General features: G+C 48.3%; 1 pseudogene; it reads right to left on the bottom strand.

Moving 5' to 3' along the window:
- Positions 1-557: 557 nt before the first annotated feature.
- On the bottom strand, positions 558-15,483 carry LOC149353401 (uncharacterized; annotated as a pseudogene).
- Positions 15,484-16,063: the final 580 nt, after the last annotated feature.

Raw genomic sequence — 16,063 nt, 5'->3', positions numbered from 1 at the left:
GTTTGTCCGGAGCTAGGCGTCGTGGGCGAGAGAAAACAGGTGGTCCCGATGTTATGATGTGGTGCTGAACGTCGTGGCAGACGGGTTGAGTCCAATCCGGGGGTGACGTTAGCTTGGGAAATTCATTAATCAGGGCTGCAAACGGCTCTTTGGCAACTGTAGCACATGAGGGTGCTACATCGGTAGTTGCACGCGCTGCTATGCCGTGAATAAAGAGTTTAGTTGCGGAGTCAATGAGACGCTTCCGCTTGACGTCGATGAGGAGCTCGTGCTTCGTTAGAAAGTCGGCACCATTTATGGCAGAACCAACGTCGGCGACTGAAAATACCCACTGGAAGACTCTTCGAAGCCCGAGGTTGAGCGTCACAGAGCGCTGTTTGTAAACAGGTATGCGCGTACCGTTCACTGCTTGCAGGTACGAAATTGCAGCGGAAGCACGCTCTGCTTTTGTGGCTGGGAGAACGCTCACCTGGGCCCCGGTGTCAATAAGGAATTTCTGTCCGGTGGCTCTGTCGTAGACGTGGAAAAGGCGACACTTCTTGACACAGATCGCTCGTCGCCGCTAGTGGTCGGCCGGCCGGTTTTCCGTCCAGCTGCAAGGCAGGAGGCAGTGGCGGGCGTTGGCGCCGAAGCGACGATGGTAATAGCAGATGCGTGGGCCTGTGGATTGACTTCGCTCACTCTGTCCGCGCTGTCGAAGCGTTGAGGAGCGGTGACGTTGGCGTCCACGGCGTAGAGGCGGCTCTGAGTGCGTGGTTGCCGCAATCAGTTTTTCGAATTGAGAGCAGAGGCGGTCAACTTCGGAAGGCGTAGCGGTGGTGGATGCAATATGCAACGGCTGAGGAGTGGTGATGGGGACGGCCAACGGCGACAATTGTGTGGGCGTGCTGACGGCAGCGACGGTCAAGTGTGGTGTGGCCACTTCCATCACCTTGTCGGCTAGCGCGGCGAGTGATGTTAAGTCCATGGTTGTGGCTGTGGCAAGCACCATTTGGACGTTGGACGGCAGGCGCTGTAGAAAAAGTTCACGTAGCACAGCATTGTCCTTGGCCTGCGCACTGCTACCGAGAAGCTACGCCATCCGCCGCAAGAGCTGACTTGGTCGCCGGTCACCGAGCTCCTCCGCGGAGAGTAGCTGCTGTATTTTCGTCCTTTCGAACGCGGCCGTTCTTTGCAGTAGGGCTGCCTTGAGGTCATCATACGGATGTGCCGGAGGATTGGTGCTGAAAGAGGTGAGTATGTCGGACACCTCCTCTGCAGCTGTTGATGGCAGTGCGCCGACCACGTGGTGAAATTTCTGCTTCTGTGATGAAATTCTCGAAAGCTGGAATTGAGATTCCACTTGCAGGAACCACACGGCTGGGTTGCGTTCCCAGTACGGTGGGAGACGCACTGTGACTGCAGAGACGGCTTCGGAGGGCACATCTGGTGTTGTCTGGTTGAGGCTGGGCGTAAGTGGTTGATTTTGTTCCATTTCAGCTGCTTGAGTGGACGTCCTGTCTTCAGCGTGGGGAAAAGCTTGGCTCTACGTTACTTAGGTTCGCCGAAAACCGGGTCACCAATTGTAGGGCGTAAGCTGCTCGGAGATCCTCAGAGAAGACAAGACGTCTGTGCTGTTCAACCGTTTATTCTCTGAGTAACGGAGCTGCAGCGGGGAGCGCGGGAGGCGCGCCCCGCCGCTGCAAGAAGGAAAAGGGAGGAAGAGGAAAGAGCGCGCCAGATGCGGGGGCGCGCGGGGTGCGGTCTGGTTCCTTTGAAGGGACGCCGCAGACTTCGACCGCAACGGCGTTCACCTCACGTTGCCGGAGGCGTAGGGAAGAAGCACGCGTAAGTTGTGCCGGCGAGGGCTGGCGCCATGGCTGGCGCACTACAGAGTAATAGTGCTGTTAAGGGCCCGGCTATGCCGCTTCAAGACAGGCCCTGTTGCCCGCAGCAAGCATCCAAGTCATGCGGCAAAGCCGCAGAGCGAGACGAGCTTTCCGAAGGATTTCACTCTGTATATTTATATAAATCAGCAGTGTCTACGGTAAACCTTGCGGGAATGAGACAGCGGATGGTAATCGCTCGGTGATTTCAACGTTCGAATTGCGCCGTATAGCGTCTCCTGCAAACGTGATGTGCGGCTTTGCCGCATGACTTCGATGCATTCTGCGGCAACTTGGCAGGCCTACACCAAACTCTAGGTACTTATAATACAGTGACTCTAATGACCACGAAAGCTGTGTTCTGAAGTGGCGTGCATGTCTCTCTCACCGCGACGTCGCTTCGCAGCATCCGAGTCGCCGTGAGCGCGGGAGGTGCAGCTGGGCAGGGACGACTCCCTCTCCCTGGATGAGATCACTGTGGATAGGTCTGGTAGGATGCTGTCCACATAATGGTTCGCCAGCTCATCCATCATCTCCTCGTTGAACTGCACGCAGGACACAGACGAGGATGAGAGACAGAGGCTACAGCTTCTGCCTTGCAGCCTAGGGCACTTACATGCAGCCTCGAACAAAAATCCTAACATCACAACAGGCCGAGACAGGAAGGGCTCGGCCAAGAGGCTTAGGCTGGCGGAGGATTTCGTGAACGAGGCAGGAGCACAACCAGCGCTGCATTGGTGGCGGACGGCGTTAGTTTCAAACATACACCCGTTGGTTCGAGGAAAAGCGCTCCGTACCCTTCCATTATGAGAAGAGCGGACGTGAGCGATTTCAGACCTTTGCTTCGATATGAGGCGCGAATTTTTTTCCGCCTTCTCGAAGAATCGTCTGCCTGTAATGCAGCCGTAGTTTCAGGTTGTGGTTAAGAGAATTGCTCTCTGAACGAGGGCTCTTGCAAAAATTTCTTTCGATACTCTGTAGACTTTTCATAACGTTTTGCTTATAAAGAATATAGCCTTTCTACAGAGAAATTCTTTCTACAGACAAATAATGTAGAGTAGTCTATAGGAAAATCAAATCCTACGGACGGTCTATAAATAATCTGTAGATATATGGCCACGCACTTTTGGTAGAAAGTTTTATACTGTGCCTATAGACCACGAATCAACAAAAATAAATATCTATAGGGAGGCAATAGAGTCTATAAGATGTCAATACACAGTCTATAGACCATTTTTTGTGGGTACTAGCCGATGAGCGCTTTTTTGCCTTGAAAATGCAGACTGTGCTGAGGTATCAGCGAAATTCGCATTCGTTGCAGGACCGATGTCGATATTCTACACGTATAACAACGACCATGCGCGGGGAGTAAACCGAAGGCCGCCATAACATCACCGAATCGTTTCCTGAGCGTTCAGCAAATACCGTGAAGCGCCTTCTGTAAGGCTGCTTGGTTTTACATCGTCGGTTCTGGCAGCGCTGTGATTCTCCACACTTCTATCAGTCGTTGGCTTTGCGCGCTGCCCGAACCAGCAAACACCGAAAGCCTCAGCATTTTTCACGGAATGCCAACCGAATAAACTTGCCTTTTCTTGGTCGTTCATTCGGAAACAACCGCAAATCGGAAGCACAATGAACGTGTACATCCACTGCGAACTTCAGGGTAACATTTTCTGCAGGGGGCTACACTGCACCCCGGGAGAAGGCACGTTGACGAGTCGACCGTATAGAAAGTTGTCGTTAACAAGCGTTGTACCCTTACGAGGATGGTCTAGACAGTGTCTATAAACTTCTTATAAACGCTACTGCCATGCTTTCATAATCATCATCACTGCGCCCACTGCAGGCAAAGGCCTCTCCCATGTCTCTCCAATTAATACTTTCCTTTGTCAGCTGCCGCCACCGTATCCCCGCAAACTTCTTACTGCTCACCTCACTCTCTGTCGCCCACTGCTACGCATGCCTTCTCTCACAATTCACTCATTTACCGTTGATAACCAGCAGTTGTCTTTACTTCGCCCTGCCCAAGCCCTGCCCAAGCCCATTTCTTCCTCTTCGATTTCGACTAGGATGTCATTGGCCCGTGTTTGTTCTCTCACCCACTCAACCCGCTTCCAATCTCTTTAAGTTACACGCATAATTTCTCTTTTCATAGCTGGCTGCGTTGTCCTGAACTTGACCTAAACCATTTTCGTTAGCTTCCACGTTTCTTCCCCGTAAGTGAGTACCGGTAAGATACAACTGCTGTATTCTTTTCTCTTGATGGAGATTGCTAAACTGCCATTCATAATCTGAGATAACCTTCCATATGCAGCCACCACGGCGGCTCAGTGGTTATGTCGGCTGCTGACCCGAAAGCGCGGGTTCGATCCCGGCCGCGGTGGTCGAATTTCGATGAAGGCGAAATTCTGGAGGCCCGTGTGGTGTGCGATGTCAGTGCACGTTAAAGAGCCTCAGGTGGTCGAAATTTTCGGAGCCCTTCTCTACGGCGTCCCTCATAGCCTGTGTTGCTTCGGGACGTTAAACCCCATAAACCAACATACATACATACATACATACATACATACATACATACATACATACATACATACATACATACATACATACATACATACATACATACATACATACATACATACATACATACATACATACATACATACATACATACATACATACATACATACATACATACATACATACATACATACATACATACATACATACATACATACATACATACATACATACATACACTTCTGTACCGCTAGGAACTGCGAATATTTTGTGAGTTTTCGGACAAGTTATCCCCGTCATTGTTTCCAGTACTCGACGGCCTCCAGCGAAAGCTACAACGTCAAGAATACGCAGCTCACCGGGTCTGCTTTCGCTCGTGCAATGTGGCTCGCTCTGCACCTTCAGCGTTCTAAATGTCTCCAAGGTTCGAGGAACTCACGTTCTCACTAGGAACTCACGTTCTCACTAGTTCCCACCTTAGGAACTCCCACAGGTGTTAGAGGGCCCCACTACAAGTCCTAGGTGCCCCCGAGCTGCGCATTTTCGACAAAGGCTATAATACATGCCAATGCAGCCGGGCGCGAGATCGAGGAATGCCGTGTCCGGCTCATCACCTCTGCCGGCAGCTCCTCCTCGTTGGCGCCGTTGTCGACCTCCATCGCGGCCCCTGGCGGTGGTGGCTGAGCCTCGGCCGAGGGGCCTGGATCCTCTCTCGTCGCCCTCGTGGGGGCGCGATCCCGGCCACGACGTGGTGGTTCCTCGCCGGATTCATCAGCCTCGTCTCTGGCTTCTTGCCTGCAGGCCCTCTCTGGACGTTCTGCGTTAATTGGTGGGATAGCAGGTGTTGGTTTACGGGGCACTTCACCCTGCGTGCACTACACTATAAACACGAATACGCGTAGATGGGAGTGAAAGGGGAAGTAAGCTGTCCCCTAGGTTGCACTAGAGGACAGCTTACTGCCTTTTTGCTCCTTTCTGTCTTCAGCGCATTTTTGATCATTCATTTGTATATCTATTTCGCCATTTACGATTTAGAAATGCATGACTTGGATGAAAATGACGAAAAAGCCCATCTCGTTATATACAATTTTCTGTTCTAACGAATAAAAAAAAAAGAGAACGGGAAGGGAAGATTCTCGTCGCCTATTTCGAATGGCTCAATAAAATCAAAGGAGCCATTCCCCTTTGCAATATCGAACGCCTGTAAATTATAGCGCAATTTAGGGGATTACGAAAAAAAGAATATCGCGTGAGTTTTTGTCGGGCAGTTTTTCTATTTTTTCTATTTATACTGCGTCGAGAGATCGGGTTTGCCTAAGTGCGATGTAGAACAATTTACAGCAGCCGGAACAGTTCTGGTTTCGTCATAACCTTCATAAAGAGGCGTGGTAATGGGATGAGATGAGCGAACTTCGTCTGGATTTTAAAGGGATTTTACTTTTTCTCGCTCGATCGCCACTTTACAAAGCACCGGTGTATCCCGCTGCAAACAAAAAGCAAAAGCCATGCGTTCAGCAACAAATGAAGCAAGGAGAACGCAGTCAACGCCAGAGCAACACACCATGCAATGAACGCGACGCCACAGACAACGCCACAAAATAAAACGCAGCACCAGACATCACCGCAACGTGTCACGCCACGCCCTGTACAAGAGGAAACCTCTGCCGAAGCTTCCTTTTCATGGTGAAACCGGTTCGTGCTCTATATCCCAGCCAAGCTGGACGTTTGGAACACCCCGAGGCAAGGAACACAACGAATAAGACACGTGTACTTTAGTCGCTTCCTCCTTTTCTTGGTGACCCGATAGTTTCATATCAGCAGCTTTAAGCAGCAGTCCAGTGGAGCGACGCGTACGCCGTGTTGACAGCGCAGATTCCTTAATAAACTTCACAGTATCATGAACCGCAACATAGCGTTATGATGTTAGGGCGACGACACCTGCAATTATACAGGGGGCCAAAGAACCGCTTTAGCAGTACCTGTCGAAGCTTCGCTTCAGATTCTCCAACCTGTCCTTTGAATGGGTGACTGCCGATATCTTTTTCGATAATGCACTTCTAAGGTGTCATCGCTATCTTCCCCACAAAATGGCTCATATATGATAACCTTGCATTATCAGTGGCACTGCGAAGCCCGTTTTGACCCACGAACGACGGTGCGACGTACGGTGAAGCCTACAGGGGTAACAAAACAATAAGTGGCGAGCCGTTGAAAAAGTGTTCTGGGGCCTCTCAAGCAACTCTCTGCCGAACACAAGACAGCACACCATGCCCCACAAGGACGCTTCAAGGACGCTTCACACCACACCATGGGCAGCCGTACCGTAATGCTCTCCTACCGAGCGGGACACATTGGAAGCGAACCCGGGTCTTCTCCTCGCTCATTTTAGTGCTCCGTCTTTGTCGCATGGCATCACCGTCCCAGTATCACGCCAGACAAGCCTGTAATGTCTGCCGCAGTTTTCATTTCAGGCTTCAGAAGGCGGCATTTCTCTCCGATTGGAATGGTAATAAAACCTCCGGAGCCTTGCGAAATCCACTCTTCGGCATAAAGCGAGGTAGAGCTCCGGAGCATATAAATCGATTAATCGGCGCCGTGGTGTTCTAACAGGGTGACGCTGGCACACTGTGCCAAAATGAAGCGGGTTGAAGAAATGCTGCACGGGAAGAATTGGTTATTTAGTAATATTCTCGCAAGTTTCACTCGAGAAAGCACCGTAGGCAACAAGTCGTGCTACACTGGAGGTCTTGAACAATTGAAACCAGAAGGGCCCTTTAGCCTGAATGGCCGTTCCAGTAGGCTGGCTTTTTGCATGTAGCGTTTATTAAATTGAGGCTGCCGGTGCAGATACCGAGCTCTCAAACTAATGCTAATCCGCGAAGGCACAAAAGCCTCCCATGAGTCGCCACCTACCATAGGTGGTCCGCTCCGCTTATTGTATCTTTATCACCAAGGCCGCAGGTGATTTGGCATGATTGTCGGCTGGGCCATGCCTGCTACGATAACGTTTCTTCCTTGCAGCCTTGCAGGGAACTTGCAGGGAACTGGGTGTCACGACATTGTTCCTGTCATCTCTTGGCCACTGGCTACTAGACCAATGACCGAGATATCGTTCGGTGGCAGGGCAAAGTTACGTTTTTTTTTGTTCGTTCATTGCTTGTTTTCCTGCATCATTTTACGCTCTCATGACTCCACTTTGCAGCATCTATTTTTTTTTCCTTGCTCTCCATCAAGGGACATTCACTTACTCCTCAGTCACAGTATGCCACTCCTTATTCTCGGCCGATGCCGTAGTGATAGCACATCACCTGTTATTTTCCAGCGAAACAACAGCTTGCTTCTTTTTTTCGCCTGACATGCGAAGAGATGTAGCTCGCAACAATGGGTCAGATGTTATGAGAAAGGATGAGGACCACTGACCAAAGCGTGGAGGCATCGAACCCTTGTGCATAGATTGCGCACATGGAGCCTTTTTGGCAGCCGCGAAACACTCCCATAGCCGGATAGGGGCTGTGTCTCAATAGAGGTGTCTGTGAGGAAAAATCAGCCTTCAAGGCCTGGCGCTGTCAGCGTCGATGTGAATGTGAGTGGGAATGTGACGGGGAGTATACTGGCGGTGAATATAGACAAAGGGGCCAAATAGCTGGCCGTGCTCATATCCCGGGTGAATCACCTAAGATGTTCTACATTTTTTAACAGGCTTTTTGTGTTGGAAGAGCGCTTGATTTCACCATTGCACTGTCAGGGGTGTACCGCGTCAGAATACAGCTAAGACCTGCTAACTAGTGAGCTGGTTAACTATAACTAAATATTTCGTTTTCCAGCTATTCTTATTACCACTTTCCTTAGTTACTGAGAAGCGTGTAGCCCACCGTGAGTAATAGCCACATCTGTTTTCAGAATTTCGAAAACGAAGTTACCCTCGGCGCTGTGGCCCAACAAATTTTGCTTACGTCGCGCCGAACCGCACGCGCTTTCGAGAAGGCTGGCGGCCAGGCAACCCCTCCAGTGCGAGAACCTCGTCGAAATAGTCACTACTACTTCTGCCACAGCGCCGAGGGTAATTGCGTTTTCGAAATTCTAGAAAGTAATGTAGATATTACTTATTGTGGGCTGCAATTGCTCGCCAATAAATAAGGTTACCAACAATATTAGTTAATAATTTGATTCCTAAAAATTATTTAACCAGCCTACTAGTTAACACGCCTTTGCTAAATTCTGGCGAGCTAAACCGCTGAGCATGCTTTGCCGAAAAAAAATCGCGCTACCACCTCAAAGAAGCCCCCGTCACACTATATTTAAAAATTGCTGAACAACGTCTTAGGCGAAATTCCGTCTTAAGGCCCGTTCACACTTGCCCAAAAATCCGGCGAGCGAAGCGGATTCGCTCGCCGCAAAAACAAGGACCTGTTCTCACTTGTTCACGCGCGAGCGAGGCGGATCCGCCGCGCCGCTGCTGTTTCTCGCCTTTCCACACCGCTTCGCTGATAGCGGCATACACAGATATAGTGAGAAAAGAGCATAAATTTACGCTGTATGCGTACCATAAGCGTATGCGTGCTTACGTACGTTAAACGCAGGCGCATTTTCACTTTTAGTGCAGCGTATGCTAGCACAGACGCCAAAATGGACTTTACCTATAGTGGCGCCATCTGGTTGTCAGGGCGGGAACCATTACTGTCAAAGAACCGACTCTGCTGTTAAGCCTAGAAGCGGCAGAATCGCCTCTCTGAATAAAAAAAAAAAGCAAGTTTATCACTTATACGTCTTCGTAGAGGCGAGATGAGACGAAGCGAAAGACCTGTGCCGAATTTCTGGCCAGTGAACGCACTGGAAAAGGCAGCAACAACGAGAATTCAATCCGAAGCGACGGGTCCGGCTTCGAAGAGCGCCGCCATGTTTGTCGCCGCGCGGCGGAAATGGGTCCAGCCCGATCGCCCTCGCCGCGCCGCTTTCCGCGTCGCTCGGCGTCAAAAGCGGCCGAATCCGCTTCGCTCGCCGGATTTTTTGGCGAGTGTGAACGGGCCTTTAGGCGAAATCCCCGGTATACTTCCGAGGTGCGGCAATGCAGAACTTTGCACAATATATATATGTCCAACAAAATCCCAGATGCGCCAGGTATGGAGTGAGATTCAGTGCTCTAAGGAGCTCTTTCTCACCAACATTTAGAAAATGCGCTGCTCTATAACGAGTACGGTAAGAGCCGTACCCTTACATAAATTTTTTTAGAGAGCTTATGGACTGTCCATAGACTTCTGTCTAAAAAGTCTATTGATTCTCTATAGACAAATCTTAGAGAACATTCAAAACGGAATACAAATGCTATAGACAGACTGTAGACGATATACAGATTTATGGCCATACACTTTTAGTACACTATTCTCTATAGACGCTCTATGGACAATGAATGGACAAAAAGAAATATCTATAGGAAGGCAATAGAGACTAAAGATGTCTATAGACTGTCTATAGACCATTTTTCACGAGGGTATCGTCTCTTTCCCATTCAGGAGCTCTCAGAAAGGTGGGAGGGCTCTTTACGGCGACGGTCGAAAAGGGCATGCGGATTCATTCACTTGAAGAGAGGGCTAAGCTCTTCTATACAAATATTACTGTTCTTGGCAACGCAACCGGGATGCGTACTGGCTCACAGCTGAGTGAAGATGGCGCCGTGACTTTGGCGTTGTGCTTCGGACGTTCGATAAGTTCCCTCTACTGGGCATTTTCCAGCTGATAACCAAATTCTCGAACCGCGGCATTATGTATATCAACCATGTTTCGGGAAGCTAAGTTTCGAAATCCTATAAAATCTGGAGAAGCGCTTCTAGTTTCCAGGTCTGCCACTTTGCGCCCCGCGACGCTGAACGCTAAAATTAATCGCAGAAATTTCGAATTCGAGTACATATTATCACTAACAAGCACTATGAAATTCCCGAAAATATAGTCCGCAAGACTGGATCTTCAGAATATGGGCAGTCTTTTTTTTTTGTTTTTGTAGCGACACCTGCACTGGCCACCAACTTGCGATTTCGCTGTAGCAGTGCTCCGAGGAGGCACAGAGATCGACCCTGAGTCCTAGCCTAGCAACCGCCGCAGCTGGCGGACGCCGCGCCATCTGGCATGACGTCACACCATGCGCCTCGCCGCGGAGCCGCCGCCACCGTTCGGTATGACGTCACACCGCTTGCCTCGTCGTTGTGCTCGCCTTAGTTTTCGGTATGTATACCCTGGCATAACCGAGCTAAGCCAGTGCCATTGTTTTCTCTCGACTAAGAATAGTGAATAAATTGCTGGAACGCGGCCACAGTCACCGGGAGTCGAACTAGCGACCTCGCAGGCTGATGGGTAAGTTTGCCTCAACACCACTATGTGTAGAAGCGCAGCATAGTGTTCGTTATAATATAGCTTCTGTAAAATGCATTCACACGCTTTCCAGCCAAATAAATTGAAGGCTAATTCTCGAGAATAACTGTATACCAGAATTTAACTAAACCTCTCACTCGATTCTATCATGACCGCTGCAGTAACACAAATTCGGCACCTAACAAAGCCTGCCAGACCTAAAAGTGGCAGTTGCTGGGAATAATAAAGCTAAAGTCATCGACGTACTGAGCGGTGGAATTTGCGCTAAAGCATTTATTTAAATTAACACAATACTAAAATAAAAGCAGTATTTCAAAAAGCAAATAAAAATTAATATAGAAAGTAACAAAGAAGTCAGCTTTTTGCGGTTTGGCCATCGCCTCGGGCTTGCAGTTCTCCGATTTTTATTCGGCCGTGTACCACTAACTGTATTAAAAGATATGTGATAGATTGCGGATATTTTTACGCGGTCAGAAACAGAGTTAAGTACCCTTTGCAAATGCCTTAGGTAATGTCTCATCAAAATCTCACACAGCCCTAGTCTGATAAGTTCACTTAGGAAGCCGGTCTAAATTTTCGATTTAGAGAGACAACCCGAAATGCCGAGACAAACCGAGATACATAAGGTAGATATAGCGCCATTTCCTTTCCTCAAAAACCAATTATTTATTAAATAAGCTCCTAGGCAGGCTATCAGTCAATGAATCAATCAATCAGTCGATGACTCAATCAGTCGGCCACCTGATCAACATATCAACTTAAATAAATCAGTCAATATATCAGTCGCCAGATCAGTGAATCAACCAGTTGAATGATTAATCAATCGGTCAATTGACCAACATATCAAATTTAATCAATCAGTCGATCGGCTAATCAGGCAATCACTAAATCGATCAGTTGATCGACCAATTAATCAGTCAAAAATTTGTTCATGTATCAATTGATCAACACATCAAATTAAATTAATCAATCGACTGACGAACCAACCACTCAATTAATCAATGAAAGAATCAATCAATCTGTAAATAAAATAAATAAATAAATTATTTTGAATCAATTTATCAATTAAATCAATGTACTATCACAAGTTGATCGATCACAAGTTGATCGACCAATCAGACAGTCACAGAGTCAATCGGCTGAGCGACCAATCAATGAAATTACTGATCAATCGGTTAAGTGACTGATATATTGGTCAGTTGATCAACATATCAAATTCAATCAATCAATAGATCGAGGAATCAGTCGTCCAATCAATAATACAATGAATGAATTTAATTATCAATGAAATCAATACACAAGTCAATCAAATTACTTATTAATCGGTCAGCTGACTCATCAGTTGGTAAATTGATCAACATATCAAATCAATCAATCTATCGATCAATCAGTCAGTCACTCAGCTGGTTTATCATCAGTTAATGAGTCGATCAATGAGTGTGGTCAAATCAACAAATCGGAACATTCAATCAATTGATCAATCAATGAGCCCCACCACAGTGGTCCACTGGTTAGGGTGCTCGTCCGCTTGACCCGAAGACCGCGGTTTGATCCCGGCCGCTTTTCCATGGAGGCGAATCAAATGGTGCCCGCGTACTGTGCGATACCAGCCCACGTTAACGTACCCCAGGTGGTCGATATTTATCCGAGGCCCTCCACTGCACTACCGTATTCCTCACAGCCCACGTCGCTTTGCGTCCAGCAGACTCACCGCCCGAATTCCTCAGGCTTCGGCTCGCAAAAGTAGGAGACCTTGCCGGCCAGCTCTAATCTGGTAGTACAAGCCTGGGTCACAGCACGAGCCCAAGTGGCGGCCTTTAGCACTGACTGATTCCCACCTGGTCGGGTCGACAGAACCCATCATTCCCAGGCCCTTTTAATGTTTCACGAGTGACTCACTGCAATGTGAGTCACTCGGCCAGCCACGCAGCGACGAACATGCGGGAATAAACGCCGCGTTCGCCCCTGGAAACTTGTCTGCTCCTTCGCATGAACGCGCGCGTCTCATGAACCACGCGTCACAACAACTGGCTGCTAAGAAGGGGAGAAAATCGGAAAAGTTTGCAATAATGCATGGTTGAAAAGGGTGTAAAAATACAAACGGACGAAGAACACAAGGAAAAGCCCTTTTTTAACCTTGCCGGTATACTATATAGCGTACCAATCAATCAGTCGATCAGGATGTCAATACTATCAATCAATGAATCATTAAAGTCAATCAGTGAATCCATAAATTATTAGACACGATAGATCTGCCAAATAAATCAGTTATGATTCAGTCAATCACTCAATGAACGAAAAAAATTAATCAAATAACTAAATAAATCAAACAAAAAAGCGTGCTTCGCTAAATTTAACGAGTAAATCCTCTCACAATCTGCCCAAACGTAACAATATTATACAAACTAATGCAGAACGTGGCATATCCCACTGCACAAAAAAAATTATGCCTGCCAGGTGCGCCAAACATGGCGCCCTCGCATGCTCACGCCAGTTCGAAGAACCGCCGTCACGCGCCCTCGCTGAGCGGGGGATGGCGAGCGCCATGCGTACCAATCAATCAGTCGATCAGTATAACAATAATATCACTCAACCAATCAATAAAATCAATCAATCAATCAATCAATCAATTGATCAATTATTAGACACGTTAAATCAGCCGAATAAGTCGGTGATGACTCATTCAGTCACTCAATGAACCAACCAACCAATCAATGAACCTGAAAAATAAATCAAATAACTAAATAAATCCAACTAAATAGCATCCTTCTCTAAATTTAACGAATAAGTCCTGTCACAATCAGCCTAAACATAATAACTTTTACACAAACTAATGCAGAAAGTGGCCAATCCCGCTGAACCAAAAAAAAAATTATGCCTGCCCGGTGCGCCAAACATGGCGGCCTCGCATCCTCACGCCATGTTCGAAGAACCGCCGTCACGCGCCCTCGCCGAGCGGGGGATAGCTCGCGCCATGCGAGCCCTCGCGAACTCGCTCAGCTGAGCGGGCGCTAGTGAAATACCATCACAAGCACCCGCGCGAATGCGCGAGCGGACGCCATTAAGAGCCGCGCCTAAATAACCGCTCCAAAGCGCGAAACGAGCAATAACACGCCGCGGATACAGTGAACTGCGGACACCGTACAGATAGGCTCAGCGCGACACGGTCCCGGTGACCTTGACAGCCCGGGGAGGGAGGACGAGAAAGTAGGTCAACATGGCGGCTGGCCGTCCTGAAACACTCACCGCGCGGCTTGGCTCGGGGTCGCTCTGCACTCTTCGGCTTTCGAGTTGAAGATGGCCGCTTGCGCTTCTTGGCCGGCTTCATGTCGTCGCCGTCCCAATTGTAGCCATCGTCGTCCATATTCTGCAAATTCGAAAAAAGGGAAATAAAAGGGTTTCAAATGGGAGACGTATCTGCGGTCAACCGTAAGCTACTCGAGTCCGTGAAGCTATGAAAACTCTCTCCGTGAACAATGGTTATATAGGTGTCTTCCCTCCTTTCCCTCTTCTATCTGCCTTCAAGCCCGGCTTTGCAGACGACACCCCGCGTTCCTTTTCCCTCCTCCCGGGCGTATGCAGCACTCGGTCATCTGCGTTCCGAGCGCTATCGTTGAACTCAAGGTGGACATCTGCAAAACAGCGCGAGGGAGCCATGCCCATATATGGAATGGGAACGAACGCTGATTTCGATGGTCTGCGTTTTGTTCCGTGCAACTTTCACGGGTGTTTGGAGATGGGTTTTGCGAAAGTTCAGGAAATGGGCGATTGTTTTTGAATTAATACACCGCTTTATTTAAAGAAAATTGCGTTTCTCAGCGCCATGGTGTCTTTGATGGTTGGCCAATAATTAAGATATTGACGAAGCCTAAAAAAAAAGACACGGAATGAAATTTTAATGCGGTGTGTCAATGGAAGCGTATGGCGGGTACGGCTGCATTTTCGAGGCAAAATAAAAAGCTATATTACTTTCTTTGTGAAACACGAAACGATGCAGTTAATTAGTGCTGTGAAGTGACAATATTCGCTCGGAAATATTACATAAAACTGCGGAATTGATCGCCGGAGGTTGTTCCGAGGTGCCATAGTCTGCCTGTCGTAAGACAGGCTGCGTCTAACGTTATCTTACGGATCAAATAAAGATGTTTTTATTAATACGTCAAATGTTGTAAGCGAGGCGACACTGCATGTGAAAATCTTTGCAATCATGCTTGGTTCTTGATGCTACCTGCGCAAATACTTAACAACGGATGCACGAAATGCGCGCCCTTTAAATGTAACCTTACATGATTGGTATGAAAAATCATTGAAAACATGGACATACAAAAGTTGAAAACTGGTCTTCGAGGAAAGGAAATGCAGTAACTGTGTCAAATATTTCAGTTGACCCCCGAACCGCGCCGTAAGGGAAGAGATAATGGTGGTAGTGAAAGAAGAAAGGAATAAAGAGAGGCCGTAGTGGAGGTCTCCGGAATAATTTCGACCACCTGGGGATATTTAATATGAACTGGCATCGCACAACACATGGACGCTTGTTGCGTTTCGCCATCATCGCAACGCGGCCGCCGCGGCAGACGACTGCAGAACTTCTTATTCCCTGAAAGAACAGAAAGTGTTCCGCCTACGGAGCGCCATGTGGGGTGGCTGTTTGTTCCGTTGAGGAGATTTATGTTTCATGACCAGTCATGAAGGTCGTCATGATTGCTCTCTAAGCTTCGAGGTGTACCCCAAACTCCATCGGCGACACTTTGTGATTGAGTCGAGTTCCAGAATGTATTTGGCCGTCACTATGGGTTCGCATTTGACGGTCGTATCAGAAAGCTTAGCTGGAGCGACCATCGTATTCCGGCTTTGATGCCGTGTTAAGCCGCGGCTCTGATGTTGACATATTGATAGCGTTGGCTTCGCAAGCACAGTGTTGCCGCCATTGTTAGAGAAGGAGGCGTCCTGCGGTTGTGTTGAGTAGTGGTGTATTCGGGAAAGAAAATGGCGCATGTTTCTCTTCTTGGTGGACACCTCAACCACGCCCTGAAGGACGGCAGCAAGGTGGGAGTGGACGAAAAAAAAAGCGAGATAGGTGTCGTAGTGGAGGGCTCTCGATTTCGGCCACTTGTTGGGCTCAACATGAAACGAAACAATGTGTTCATTGTTGATGTGAGGCCATGGTTGCAGCAATTTTTGAGCTGAAAACACGTCTCCGAAAAAAAAAAGTGCTGCGGTGTAACTACGAAAAAAAATTCAGGGGCCACATTGACGATCAAAAGTGCGCGAGGCGAAAGCCTTTCTACACAACTTCGGCCGCACGGCTGTTGGCACAC

Source organism: Amblyomma mixtum, chromosome 3 (genome assembly GCF_055824585.1).
Source record: "Amblyomma mixtum isolate Tamu chromosome 3, ASM5582458v1, whole genome shotgun sequence".
NCBI lineage: Eukaryota > Metazoa > Arthropoda > Arachnida > Ixodida > Ixodidae > Amblyomma > Amblyomma mixtum.
This window is presented reverse-complemented; position numbering and strand designations above follow the sequence as displayed.